At 37.6% G+C, this 12,293-nt stretch overlaps 2 non-coding genes across 2 annotated transcripts; both read left to right on the plus strand.

Annotated features, from left to right (window-relative positions):
• Positions 1-333: 333 nt before the first annotated feature.
• On the plus strand, positions 334-440 carry LOC140004627 (small nucleolar RNA R71). The gene has a single exon (XR_011812686.1). It is a non-coding gene; the product is annotated as a small nucleolar RNA R71 (small nucleolar RNA).
• An 11,396-nt stretch (positions 441-11,836) lies between these two features.
• Positions 11,837-11,943, plus strand: LOC140004628 (small nucleolar RNA R71). The gene has a single exon (XR_011812687.1). It is a non-coding gene; the product is annotated as a small nucleolar RNA R71 (small nucleolar RNA).
• The last annotated feature ends 350 nt before the right edge of the window (positions 11,944-12,293 follow it).

Consider the following 12,293-nt stretch of genomic DNA (forward strand, 5'->3'; position numbering starts at 1 on the left):
AAATCATCATGATCTCCGCCGCAAATGGTACAACTTGCAACAACTACTCCTTGATTAGAACTAGAACCAACTTGCCTATTAAGCATCTTAACCACATTATCCATTTTTGCACTTAACATATTCAAGGTATCTACTTCAAGCATACCTGCGGTTCTCCTTGAATTACCTCGTTCGTTTGCCCATTGGTAGTTGTTAGCAGCCATTTCTTCGATCAATTGCTGAGCTTCCTCAGCTGTCTTTCCCATTAAAGCTCCTCCCGCTGCTGCATCTACATGTGTCTTTGTTGGATAGGTGAGACCATTGTAAAATGTTTGGACTACTAGCCAATCGGGTAGACCATGATGAGGGCATCTTCTTTGCAATTCCCGATAACGCTCCCAAGCTTCATACAATGTCTCTCCTTCCTGTTGAGAGAAACTTGTTATATCCATTCTCAATTTAGCAGTTTTTCCAGGTGGAAAGAATTTATTAAGAAAAGCCTTAGCTAATTCATCCCAAGTAGTAAAAGTATTTGGAGGATGAGATTGTAGCCAAACCTTAGCCTTGTCCCTTAGTGAAAATGGAAACAATCGAAGTTTAATCGCATCTTCACTAACACCATTAAACTTAATTGTATCACAAATTTCAAGAAATGTTGACAAGTGAGAATTTGGATCCTCAGTAGCATTACCTCCATATTGAGATTGTTGTACCATTTGAATCAGTGATGGTTTTATCTCAAAGTTATTAGCGTTTACCGTTGGTCTTACAATGCTAGTTTGAGATCCTTGTGCTCCCGGTAAAGCAAAATCTCGCAGAATTCTCCTATTTGATTCATTTTCTGCCATTTCTTCCTCAAATTGTAATTCTATCAAAATATCTTCTATTGGCTGCCAAACCTCTTGTTCCTCTTGATGTGATGTATTCCTCCTTTGTCTGCGTAATGTTCTTTCAATTTCCGGATCGAAATGTACAACTCCTCGATTTGACCGGTGCACACCCGTTGGACTGCAAGTATACAGGTCGCAATTGTAGTACAAGATGTATATCGGGTCGATCCCACGAGGAGCAATTCAAACAATTACTAAGCCCTTATTTTCTCTATTATTTAGACTAACAATTAATTTGAGCAGAGAAAATCTAATGCTGTAATCTACAAATCTGATATACAAATCTAGTTTAACAAATGCTGAATGCAAATAGAGAAATTTCACTTAAGGAAGATTCTAGGGATGTAGATTCCACTTATGGCATAAACAATACAAATGAATGGATTTACTTCTTGCTATTATTCTTGCTTAACCACAGATTCATTTCCAAAGTTTCCAAGACTCATTTTCATGATGAAATGGCCTAAAGCAATATAGATTTCCCTATTTTCATGGTGAAATACTACTACTACTCTGTTTTATTTCATGAAATGCTAAGTAATCCACCTACGTGTATCTCTATTTTCATGAACATACAACTCAAGCTCTACTCATGTGTTTCCATTGTTATTACCAATTCTCATTGAACAATAACAACTATAACCAAACTATTGGTGATCAATCAATAGCAAGTAATCACAGCTACACAAGTAGACAAGTTAATACAAGATATAACAAGTGTAAATCACATTCAATTTATACTATTTAGCCATAAGTTTCATCTACTCCCTAGATGAAGAAAGTTAGCTACTCATGTATGATTCAACAATCAGAATCACAAGTTTATTGCTGCAAAACATCATACAGTACAAGTATAAGAAAGATGAAAGAAAGCTTAGCCAACTGAAGGTGAAGCTCTCTAATTCCTGCTATGCTCTTGCACAATCTGATTACAAGTGAAAAACTCCAAAGACAAAATGCTTCTCCAAGACTCCTAACTAGAGAGAAACTTGTTACAAAATGAAAAACTAGCTACGTATGGTCATCCTCTGCTTCTCCTCTGTGTTTCTGCATAAAAGGTGGAAGAAATTCCATTCCTCTCACTTCATAATTTCCTCCACTCAGATTTTGTAAAAAGAAGTCAAAGATATGATATTTCCTTTTGTCCATACTCATTTGGTCTTTTCTTTTGTTGCAGAAGCATGTGCCACCGATTTCTGTCCCTCAAAATAGCTGGAAAGTTGTGAAAAAGGTAAAGAAAAACGGCTGTTGCACTTGCTGAGGAGAGAGACAGATCCGAGCCTCGGATCCGAGGAGTGAAAATGGATCCGAGCTCGGATCTTCAGGATCCGAGGGATTTCGTAATGGATCCGAGGTCGGATCGTCCTGACCTCGGATGCTCTCCGCCAGAAGTACAGACGAGGGTTCGGATCCATCTTGTGCACACGGATCCGAGCTCGGATCCGTGTTGACCAATTTCCAGTTTTTCACTTCTTCTCTTTTTTCTACATTTTTGCTCCTAATTTCTTGTGTACTTTGTCCTCTGGATGACCCTTACATTTCTTTGAACTTGTGCATGAATTTCATACATCAATTACCTTCACAAATTCACAAGATTAACGCATTAATTCACTCATTTATCAATTTTTTGAAACCTTAATCAATATTTAAGCAATTATCACCAAAAGAGTTCAAATATGGCTTAATCTTCTCAGAACATACCAAAAATTAATGCCAAATTCATACAAAATGTACGTTAAATATTCACTTATCAAATTCCCCCACACTTGAATCATTGCTTGTCCTCAAGCAATTTTTTTTTTCTTTTTTTTTTTTTCTTTTTTCAACTTACTTCAACTATTTTAATAGATAAAACAATATACGTACTTTTGTCAAATTTAATTCCTCAAAAACCTAGAAACCAATCATTATGCCATTTCTCAGATTACACTAAATACTCATAATATTTAATTAAATAAAAATAATTATGCCTTAATTTCAACAAATTCAAATCAATTCTCTCATTCTATCCTAATTTCACAAATAAGTAAATCACATAGTCAATTTTATGGCCTTCCTTATCCCAAAACTTATCAATTTAGAGGGATTTATTCACATTTCTTCTTATTTAAATAATGAAAATGTCTTTTTACGCGAAAATCAACACTTTTAGGTGAAAATTCCCGGTTACTCAACATTTCACTTATTTAAATTGCTAAGCATACTCTTAATTCCAATACCTTTTTACGCGAATGTCGACATTTGTAAATGCCAACCCCCGGTTACTCAGTATATGAATCATTGGAGTAGAAAAATAATAATATTATTCTTGTTTTTTTTTTTTTTTTATGACATATAATTTCTTTTTCCCTCTAAGTATAATTAAAGGAAGAATTTGGCCTTGTTTTTGACTATATCAATCACTTACTTATAAAATTAAGTAAAAATGATAAATCTCATTAATTTTGCAAAATTCTAAGCATAATTTTTCTTATTTAACCAAATATACTTTCTAAAATGTAAATATCCTAATTGCATAATAATTCATTCCAGGCCAAATAAGAACTAAACTTTTCCAAAATACACATACCATTTTATCCAATGGAAGAATTAGACACTTAAAATTTTAACATTTTGGCCATTTTTATGGAAGAATTGTAATGAAATCCTCATGACTATCTCCACATATAATTCCAACATTTTTAAGCCATAAACAACTAAAATCATGCATTTCAACACACAATCACCCATCCATAAGATAAGTAATGCCTCCCCCACACTTAAAATCTACAATGTCCTCATTGTAGAGGAAGGTAAAAGAACTGAAACTTCCCTCAAAATAGGTGGTGATGCCGTTTGAATCTTTTAATCATCACGCTCATCCATTTTCTGTCCAAAATGAGAGAACAAGGGTACCAAATACCATAAGTAGCACAAAATGATTTAAATTAAAGAAAAATAAAAGCTACAAAGTTTGTCTTAACAAAAGAAAAGAAAAATAAAGAAATAAAAGGTCTAATGCGCTAAAAAGCATCATGGCTGCTGGGAACGAGGGTCTACTGCCTCCTCGGCTCCATGAGGACCCTGTGAGGTACCAATATGGCCCTCCTCCTGATGAGGTGTCGGTGTAGGGGACCGTCGAATATGAAAATGATCCTCGATCGCACGAAGACGGCGATCATGTCGGTCGAGTCGCTCAGTCATCATCCGTTCCGTCTGGTCAATGCGCTCGACGACTCGCGTCTCCATACAGCAAATAGCATTGAGAAGCTCTTGCCACTTGGAGCGCGATTGAGGAGGTGGTCGTGGAACCGGAGGAGGAAGAGTCTGCTGTGCCTCCGTCTCTTGAGTTTCCGCTTGTGGTTCAGTGTGAGGCGGAGGCTGAGTGGAAGTCGATGCTTCTCCTGTGTCCCGGACCAAAGTAGCTCCAAAATCAGTAGAAATACCCAAGGATTTGAGTAACGAATCATTTACCTCGTCGGCCGACCTAGTTACCACAGCTCTCTGGGTTCCAATGGGAATCTTGAGCTTCTCAAAGATGAGGGATAGCAGCCGAGGAAATCCAAAACAAGTCTCGCCGGCCCTCATACGAGCTGTGGTTCGCATATAGCTGATGATAATGCTGGGTAGAGGAATACCAGTCAATTGCCTACCCACTCCATGTATCATTTTATCCAGAAAATAGAGATCGCTATTTCGGATCTCCCGTTTGCCACTCTTTTTCGGTACCACATTGAAGGCAAAAAGGTAGAAAATCAGGTGGTACCGATGCTCGAAGGAGTCGGCATATACCGTGAGTTTTTTCGAACTTCCTCGCTCACGGTATTGACCCTTTAGCCGTCCCACGGCCTCTCCCACTTCCCAAGGGTCTCGAGCTTTGAACTCCTTGGTCAATTTGACATCTTCGCCTTCATCTTTGAGTTTGGTGAATTGTCTCAATGTATCGCGATTGAGAGCCACTCTTCTTCCTCGAACCCACGAGACGATGAGGTTGCCACTGTGACTTTGTTTATTTTCTACATTGGCGTAGAATTCCCTGACCAGATTGGGATAGTAATGTTTTGGCAAATTTAGTATAGTCTCCCATCCGAGTCGCTTAAATACCGTGGAGATGTGGTAGTGTGCATCCACCTCCGGTGCCAAATGTTTTTCAACGATAATCTCTTTGTCCAAACCAGCCTCGTACCACTGTTGATTCTCGAGGGAGGTGAAACGAGTGGTATCATAGTCAGGAATTGGCTCGTCACGGCTAGTGGATGCAGTTTTCCGGCGAGATCGAGGTGGTGATTCAGGCGAAGGGGATTCTTCCTCAGGCGACTCCTCATGCACAGAAGGTGTATGTTCTTCACTTGACGATGGTGTAGGAGTACGAATACGAGCCCTCCTTGTACGAGCCATAGCACCTATAAACAAGATGAGTATTTATTAGAGACGATAGAAACTCTCTCATACATGTTAAATAAGAATTTAAGAAAATTTCGGCAGAATTTCCCCTTGAAAAAGGGCTAAACTCCCTGCCAAAATGTACCCAAAATTAAACAAATAAACTTTCTAACAATTGTCAAATCCAATTCCCACACTCAGAAAGGATATTAGCAGTAAAGAAATCATTTCATGCATATTAAGTGCAAACAATTTTAAATTATATCCATTTGCAAGAATGAACACTCAAACACTTGAGAATATCTCCAATCCATTTCATAACACTCGTTAACACTTAAGTTAACGACATATGAGTCCCAATTAATCCAAATACTAATTATTTCAAGTAAAAGTGGTTCAATGTGCTTAACTTGATCGGGAACACACACTTTTACCCAATGGGCTATTGCTCTAGCATATCATTTTCAATTGGTATAACAGTGATTTATACCTCTCTGAACAAGTTCATATATTCACAGAAAGCAAAATTCACAAGTTTAAACCACTAACATGCTCAAGCCCAAAAATTGAGAAGGAAATCTCAAAACTATCACCAAATCCATAATTCTCACACAAATAAGCATGAAAATAATTATAGCAACTGATTTGAGCACAATGTATCACAATTATATCACGAATTTGCAACAATTAAGCTATTAGCAAAATATATTGAAAAACTAAAAATATACAAAAATGAGAGATATAAAATGTCACAGAAATTCGAAATGTGTTACCTCAAATAGATGGAGTGATGATGGAGGATGATAATGATGCAAAAATGGAGAACAACCAAGCCCAAACGCGACCTCAAATTGCAAGATTTCAATTCGGCCCTAATTTGCGTTTTGAAGATCAAAACCCCTCAATTTGATGTTTTTGATTTCAAATTGTTAAGGGTTAATGCTCAGAAGAGGTTAGTGAAGGTTTTTGTTGTGAAAAATTGGGAATGTTATGGATGAAATGGAAGATTGGAGGAAAGGGAATAGGGTTTCGAAGAGAGAAAAAAAAAAATCTGGAAAAATGAGGAACCGAGGCCTCGTTTCCTTTCTTATCGTGAAAGGATCCGAGGTCGGATCCTTTCTGGAAGGGCTCGGATCCGATAGGGCTCGGATCAGCCCCAACAGAAACACAGACGAGCCCTCGGATCTGTCTGGGTTGGAATGGATCCGAGCTCGGATCTATGGATCCGCGGTCGGATCTGTCTGGGCTTTTAGGATCCGAGCTCGGATCCTTGTGTCTCTGCAACAAATTGCAGAAACTGCAATTTTTTTCAAACTTTTTCTCCCTTTTTTCGGCCAATTCCAAATTACACATTGGACATCCCTTTTCTCAATTCCAACGTCCCATGCACATGTAATATACCATAAACATAATATCCAACCTCTCAAAACACAACAAACACATCTACATTGAAAATCGAGAGGTGAGGTTCTTTGATCATTTTTGCATTTTTACACTAAAATGGCATTTTTTTTTTTGAGCATTAAATGTATATCAAATGAGTCCATGAGCCTTTATAACCATGATATCACCAAAACTCACTTAAATATACTTGAAATGCACAATGTATGTATATGCATGGGAATTTTGAGCACTTAAAACACAATTTGATAAGAAAAACTCCCTTTTACACATATTCTTCAAGTGCACCTCCGAGATGGATGATAAAACTCCCGTACCTCCTACAAACAAGTGAAATATATCTAATTAGTCAATTAAATCACGCCAAAATGTAAGAAACACCTAAAAACACACAAATACACTATTATTATTGGGTTGCCTCCCAACAAGCGCTTTTGTTTATAGTCGTTGGCTCGACAATCCTATAACTTCTTTAATTCTCCTTTGCATTTCCTAAGGAGTAAATTACCCCTTTAGGAACTTTTTCTCCTGCCAAATAGAGCTTCAATCTTTGGCCATTTACTTTGAATGGAGCACCATTTTCTCCTTTTATTTCCACTGCTCCATAAGGAAACATGCGAACCACTTCAAATGGACCGGACCATCGAGACTTAAGCTTTCCAGGAAATAATTTAAGCCTTGAGTTAAACATCAAAACCTTTTGCCCTTGTTCAAAATGCTTAGGGAGGATATGTTTATCATGCCAAAATTTCACTTTTTCTTTGTAAATCTTGACATTCTCATACGAAGTCAACCTCAATTCCTCCAATTCGCTTAACTCAAGCATTCTCTTTTCACCTGCAGATTTAAAATCAAAGTTAATTGCTTTAACAGCCCAATAAGCTCTATGTTCTATTTCCACAGGTAAATGACATGCTTTCCCATAAACAAGCTTATATGGAGACATTCCCAACGGCGTTTTAAATGCCGTTCTATACGCCCATAAAGCATCTTCAAGCTTGTTTGACCAATCCTTTCTTGATCGGTTTACTGTTTTTTCCAAAATGATTTTAATTTCCCGGTTGGCCAACTCCGCTTGTCCATTAGCTTGAGGATGATAGGGGAGTGACTTTTTATGCCTGCACCCATATTTAAACAACAAAGTGTCAATAGCTTTATTACAAAAATGCTTACCTTCGTCGCTTATTATTGCCTTTGGGACTCCAAACCTACAAAATATGTTCCGTTTCAGGAACTTAAGCACAACTTTAGCCTCATTAGTTTGTGAAGGAATGGCCTCCACCCATTTAGAGACATAATCAACTGCTAAAAGGATGTACTTGTTATTATATGAGCTAGGAAATGGTCCCATAAAATCAATGCCCCAAACATCAAATAACTCAACTTCCAAATATGTAGTCAAAGGCATTTCATTCCTTCTTGAGATATTACCGGTTCTTTGGCATTGATCACAACTTTTCACCCAATTTCTAGTATCTTGGTGCATAGTAGGCCAATAAAATCCAGATTGCCATATCTTTGCTACAGTCTTAGTAGTACTAAAATGACCTCCCGTTTCAAGAGTATGACAATGCATTAAAATGCTATGTACCTCCTCCTCCGGAACACATCTTCTAATTATTCCATCTGCACAATGTTTGTAAAAGAATGGTTCCTCCCAAAAGTAATGTTTAGCATCATTTAAGAATTTTTTTCTTTGATGAGAATTCAAATCATTAGGTATCACTCCACTAGCTATAAAGTTAACTAGATCAGCATACCATGGTGACTTATAAATTGCCATTAAAAACTCATCTGGAAATTCTTCTTTAATGGACAAATGGTCATCTTGCTGCATGTTCTCCAGTCTAGAAAGATGATCTGCAACTAAATTCTCGGATCCTTTTTTATCTTTGATCTCCAAGTCAAATTCCTGCAACAATAAAATCCATCGAATTAATCGCGGTTTTGCATCTTTCTTATTTAACAAATACTTGAGTGCTGCATGATCAGTATAAACGATAACTTTAGATCCTACTAAGTATGATCTAAATTTATCCAATGCAAAAATCACTGCTAGCAACTCCTTCTCTGTTGTTGCATAGTTAACTTGAGCTTCATTTAACATTTTACTTGCATAATAAATGACATGAAGTCGCTTATTATGTTTTTGCCCAAGAACAGCCCCAACTGCAAAATCACTTGCGTCACACATTAATTCGAATGGCAAGCTCCAATCCGGTGATGCTATGATAGGTGCGGAGACAAGTTGCTTCTTTAACCTATTAAAAGCAAGTAAACACTCATCAGTAAATTGAAAAGGAACATCTTTTGCAAGTAATTCACATAAAGGTTTAGCAATCTTGGAAAAATCCTTAATAAACCGCCGATAGAATCCCACATGTCCAAGAAAGCTACGAATGCCTTTCACATTGGTTGGTGGAGGCATTCTCTCAATAACCTCTATTTTGGCTTGATCAACCTCAATACCTTCTGAGGAAATTTTGTGGCCTAACACAATACCTTCACAAACCATGAAGTGACATTTTTCCCAATTGAGTACAAGGTTTGTTTCTTCACATCTCTGCAAAATTAGATCTAAATTGTTAAGACAATCATCATAAGTAGATCCAAATACAGAAAAATCATCCATGAAGATTTCCATAATTTTCTCATTAAAATCAGAGAAAATTGCCATCATGCATCGTTGGAAAGTGGCCGGTGCATTGCACAATCCAAAAGGCATCCTTCGAAATGCAAAAGTACCGTAAGGACAAGTGAATGTAGTTTTCTCTTGATCTTCTGGTGCAATGACTATTTGATTGTATCCTGAAAAACCATCCAAGAAACAATAAAATTCATATCCGGCCAATCTTTCTACCATTTGATCAAGAAAAGGAAGAGGGAAATGATCCTTCCTAGTAGCTGCATTCAATTTTCTGTAATCAATACAGACTCGCCAACCAACCACAACTCTAGAGGGAATCATTTCATCATTTTTACCATGTACTATGGTTATCCCCCCTTTCTTTGGTACTACATGGATAGGAGAAATCCACACACTGTCAGAAATTGGAAAAATTATACCTGCATCCAACCATTTAAGGATTTCTACTCTTACCACTTCTTTCATGTTTGGATTTAACCTTCTTTGAGTCTCAACCACTGGTTTAGAATTTTCTTCCAATAAAATCCTGTGCATACAAATAGTTGGACTAATTCCTTTGATATCAGAAATTGTCCATCCTATAGCCTTTAAATGCTTCCTCAAAACACGTAAGAGCTTGTCTAATTGTTCCTCATTTAATGCTGAATTTACAATCACAGGCAGTGTCTCTTTTTCTCCAAGAAATGCATATTTGAGGTGCTTAGGCAGCGGCTTAAGCTCAAGCTGCGGTGCTTTCTCACATGATGGTGGAGGTAGCCCTTTGCTCAGTCCTAACGCCTCGTATGCATTTCTCCTTTTATAAGGAATTTGTGCCTGCAAAAATTCAGTCATTTCTTCAATCTGTTCCTCTTGTATACCTATACCATTAAGACAAAGTTCAAGAGAATCATTATCAAGATTTACTTGACTCATTTCTAATGCCAATTCATCACATATGTCAACCGAATAAACATGGTCGGTAAAAGAGGGATATTTCTCTACTTTACTCAAATCAAATTCCACTTCCTCTTCACCGATTTGAAACTTAAACTTACCTCGTTTGACGTCTATTATTGTACCTGCAGTGGCCAGAAATGGTCTACCAAGTATAATAGGTACATTTACATCTTCCTCCATATCTAAAACAACAAAATCGACAGGAATAATAAATTTCTGCACTTTAATGAGCACATTTTCCAATATGCCCATTGGATGTCTAATAGACCTGTCAGCCAATTGCAAGGAAATGTTAGTACGCTTCAACTCTTTCAACCCCAATTGCCTAGCCACAGTTAAAGGGATCAATGACACACTTGCACCAAGGTCACAAAGTGCTTTAGAAAATTCTACATTACCGATAGTGCAAGGAACTGTAAAACTCCCTGGATCTTTCAATTTGGGTGGCAATTTGTTTTGTATGATTGCACTACATTCTTCTGTTAATGCAATTGTCTCACTGTCTACCAACTTCCTTTTCCTGGTCATTATCTCCTTGAGAAACTTCGCGTACGAAGGAATCTGCAAAATAGCATCCACAAAAGGAATGTTAATATGTAATTGTTTAAAAATGTTGACAAATTTCTCAAATTCTTTGTCATTTCTTGAAGGCTTCAATCTTTGAGGGAATGGCACCGGTGGAGGAATTGGTGTTGCATCTTCCATTTGCAGTTCATTTTCCTCTATCTTTTCTTTCCCTTTTTCTTCCTTGCTTCCCTCTTTTAACTCACTCAATTTCTTATTCTCTCTTTTTTCAAACTCTCTTCCACTTCCAACTACTGGCGGCTCAACTAATTCCTTACCACTACGGAGGGTTATGGCCTTCACATGCTCCCTTGGGTTCACTTCAGTTTTGCTAGGTAAATCCCCTTGGTTGCGATTATTAACCGCATTGGCAATTTGGCCTAATTGGACCTCAACATTCCTGTACATATTGGTGAGTTGGTCCATTCTTCCCTCAATTCTTTCAAACCGTTGAGTAGTGGCACTAGCTAACTTTTCAATTTTATCATTTGATGCATTAGCTAGCTTTTCGATTGCCAATTCCCAAGCTGGTTTGGACTCATGCAGTGTTTGCTTTTGTTGAAAACCTGGTGGATTAACTGGTCTTTGTTGGTTCCCTTGATCTTTCCATCCAAAATTCGGGTGATTACGCCATCCTGGATTATAAGTATTGGAGTATGGATTGTTTTGGGGTGGACGGTTGTAATTGTTGAGATATTGAACCTGTTCACTGCTAGAACACATAAAATCATCATGATCTCCGCCGCAAATGGTACAACTTGCAACAACTACTCCTTGATTAGAACTAGAACCAACTTGCCTATTAAGCATCTTAACCACATTATCCATTTTTGCACTTAACATATTCAAGGTATCTACTTCAAGCATACCTGCGGTTCTCCTTGAATTACCTCGTTCGTTTGCCCATTGGTAGTTGTTAGCAGCCATTTCTTCGATCAATTGCTGAGCTTCCTCAGCTGTCTTTCCCATTAAAGCTCCTCCCGCTGCTGCATCTACATGTGTCTTTGTTGGATAGGTGAGACCATTGTAAAATGTTTGGACTACTAGCCAATCGGGTAGACCATGATGAGGGCATCTTCTTTGCAATTCCCGATAACGCTCCCAAGCTTCATACAATGTCTCTCCTTCCTGTTGAGAGAAACTTGTTATATCCATTCTCAATTTAGCAGTTTTTCCAGGTGGAAAGAATTTATTAAGAAAAGCCTTAGCTAATTCATCCCAAGTAGTAAAAGTATTTGGAGGATGAGATTGTAGCCAAACCTTAGCCTTGTCCCTTAGTGAAAATGGAAACAATCGAAGTTTAATCGCATCTTCACTAACACCATTAAACTTAATTGTATCACAAATTTCAAGAAATGTTGACAAGTGAGAATTTGGATCCTCAGTAGCATTACCTCCATATTGAGATTGTTGTACCATTTGAATCAGTGATGGTTTTATCTCAAAGTTATTAGCGTTTACCGTTGGTCTTACAATGCTAGTTTGAGATCCTTGTGCTCCCGGTAAAGCAAAAT

The sequence above is a fragment of the Coffea arabica genome, chromosome 3e, assembly GCF_036785885.1.
Source record: "Coffea arabica cultivar ET-39 chromosome 3e, Coffea Arabica ET-39 HiFi, whole genome shotgun sequence".
Lineage (NCBI taxonomy): Eukaryota > Viridiplantae > Streptophyta > Magnoliopsida > Gentianales > Rubiaceae > Coffea > Coffea arabica.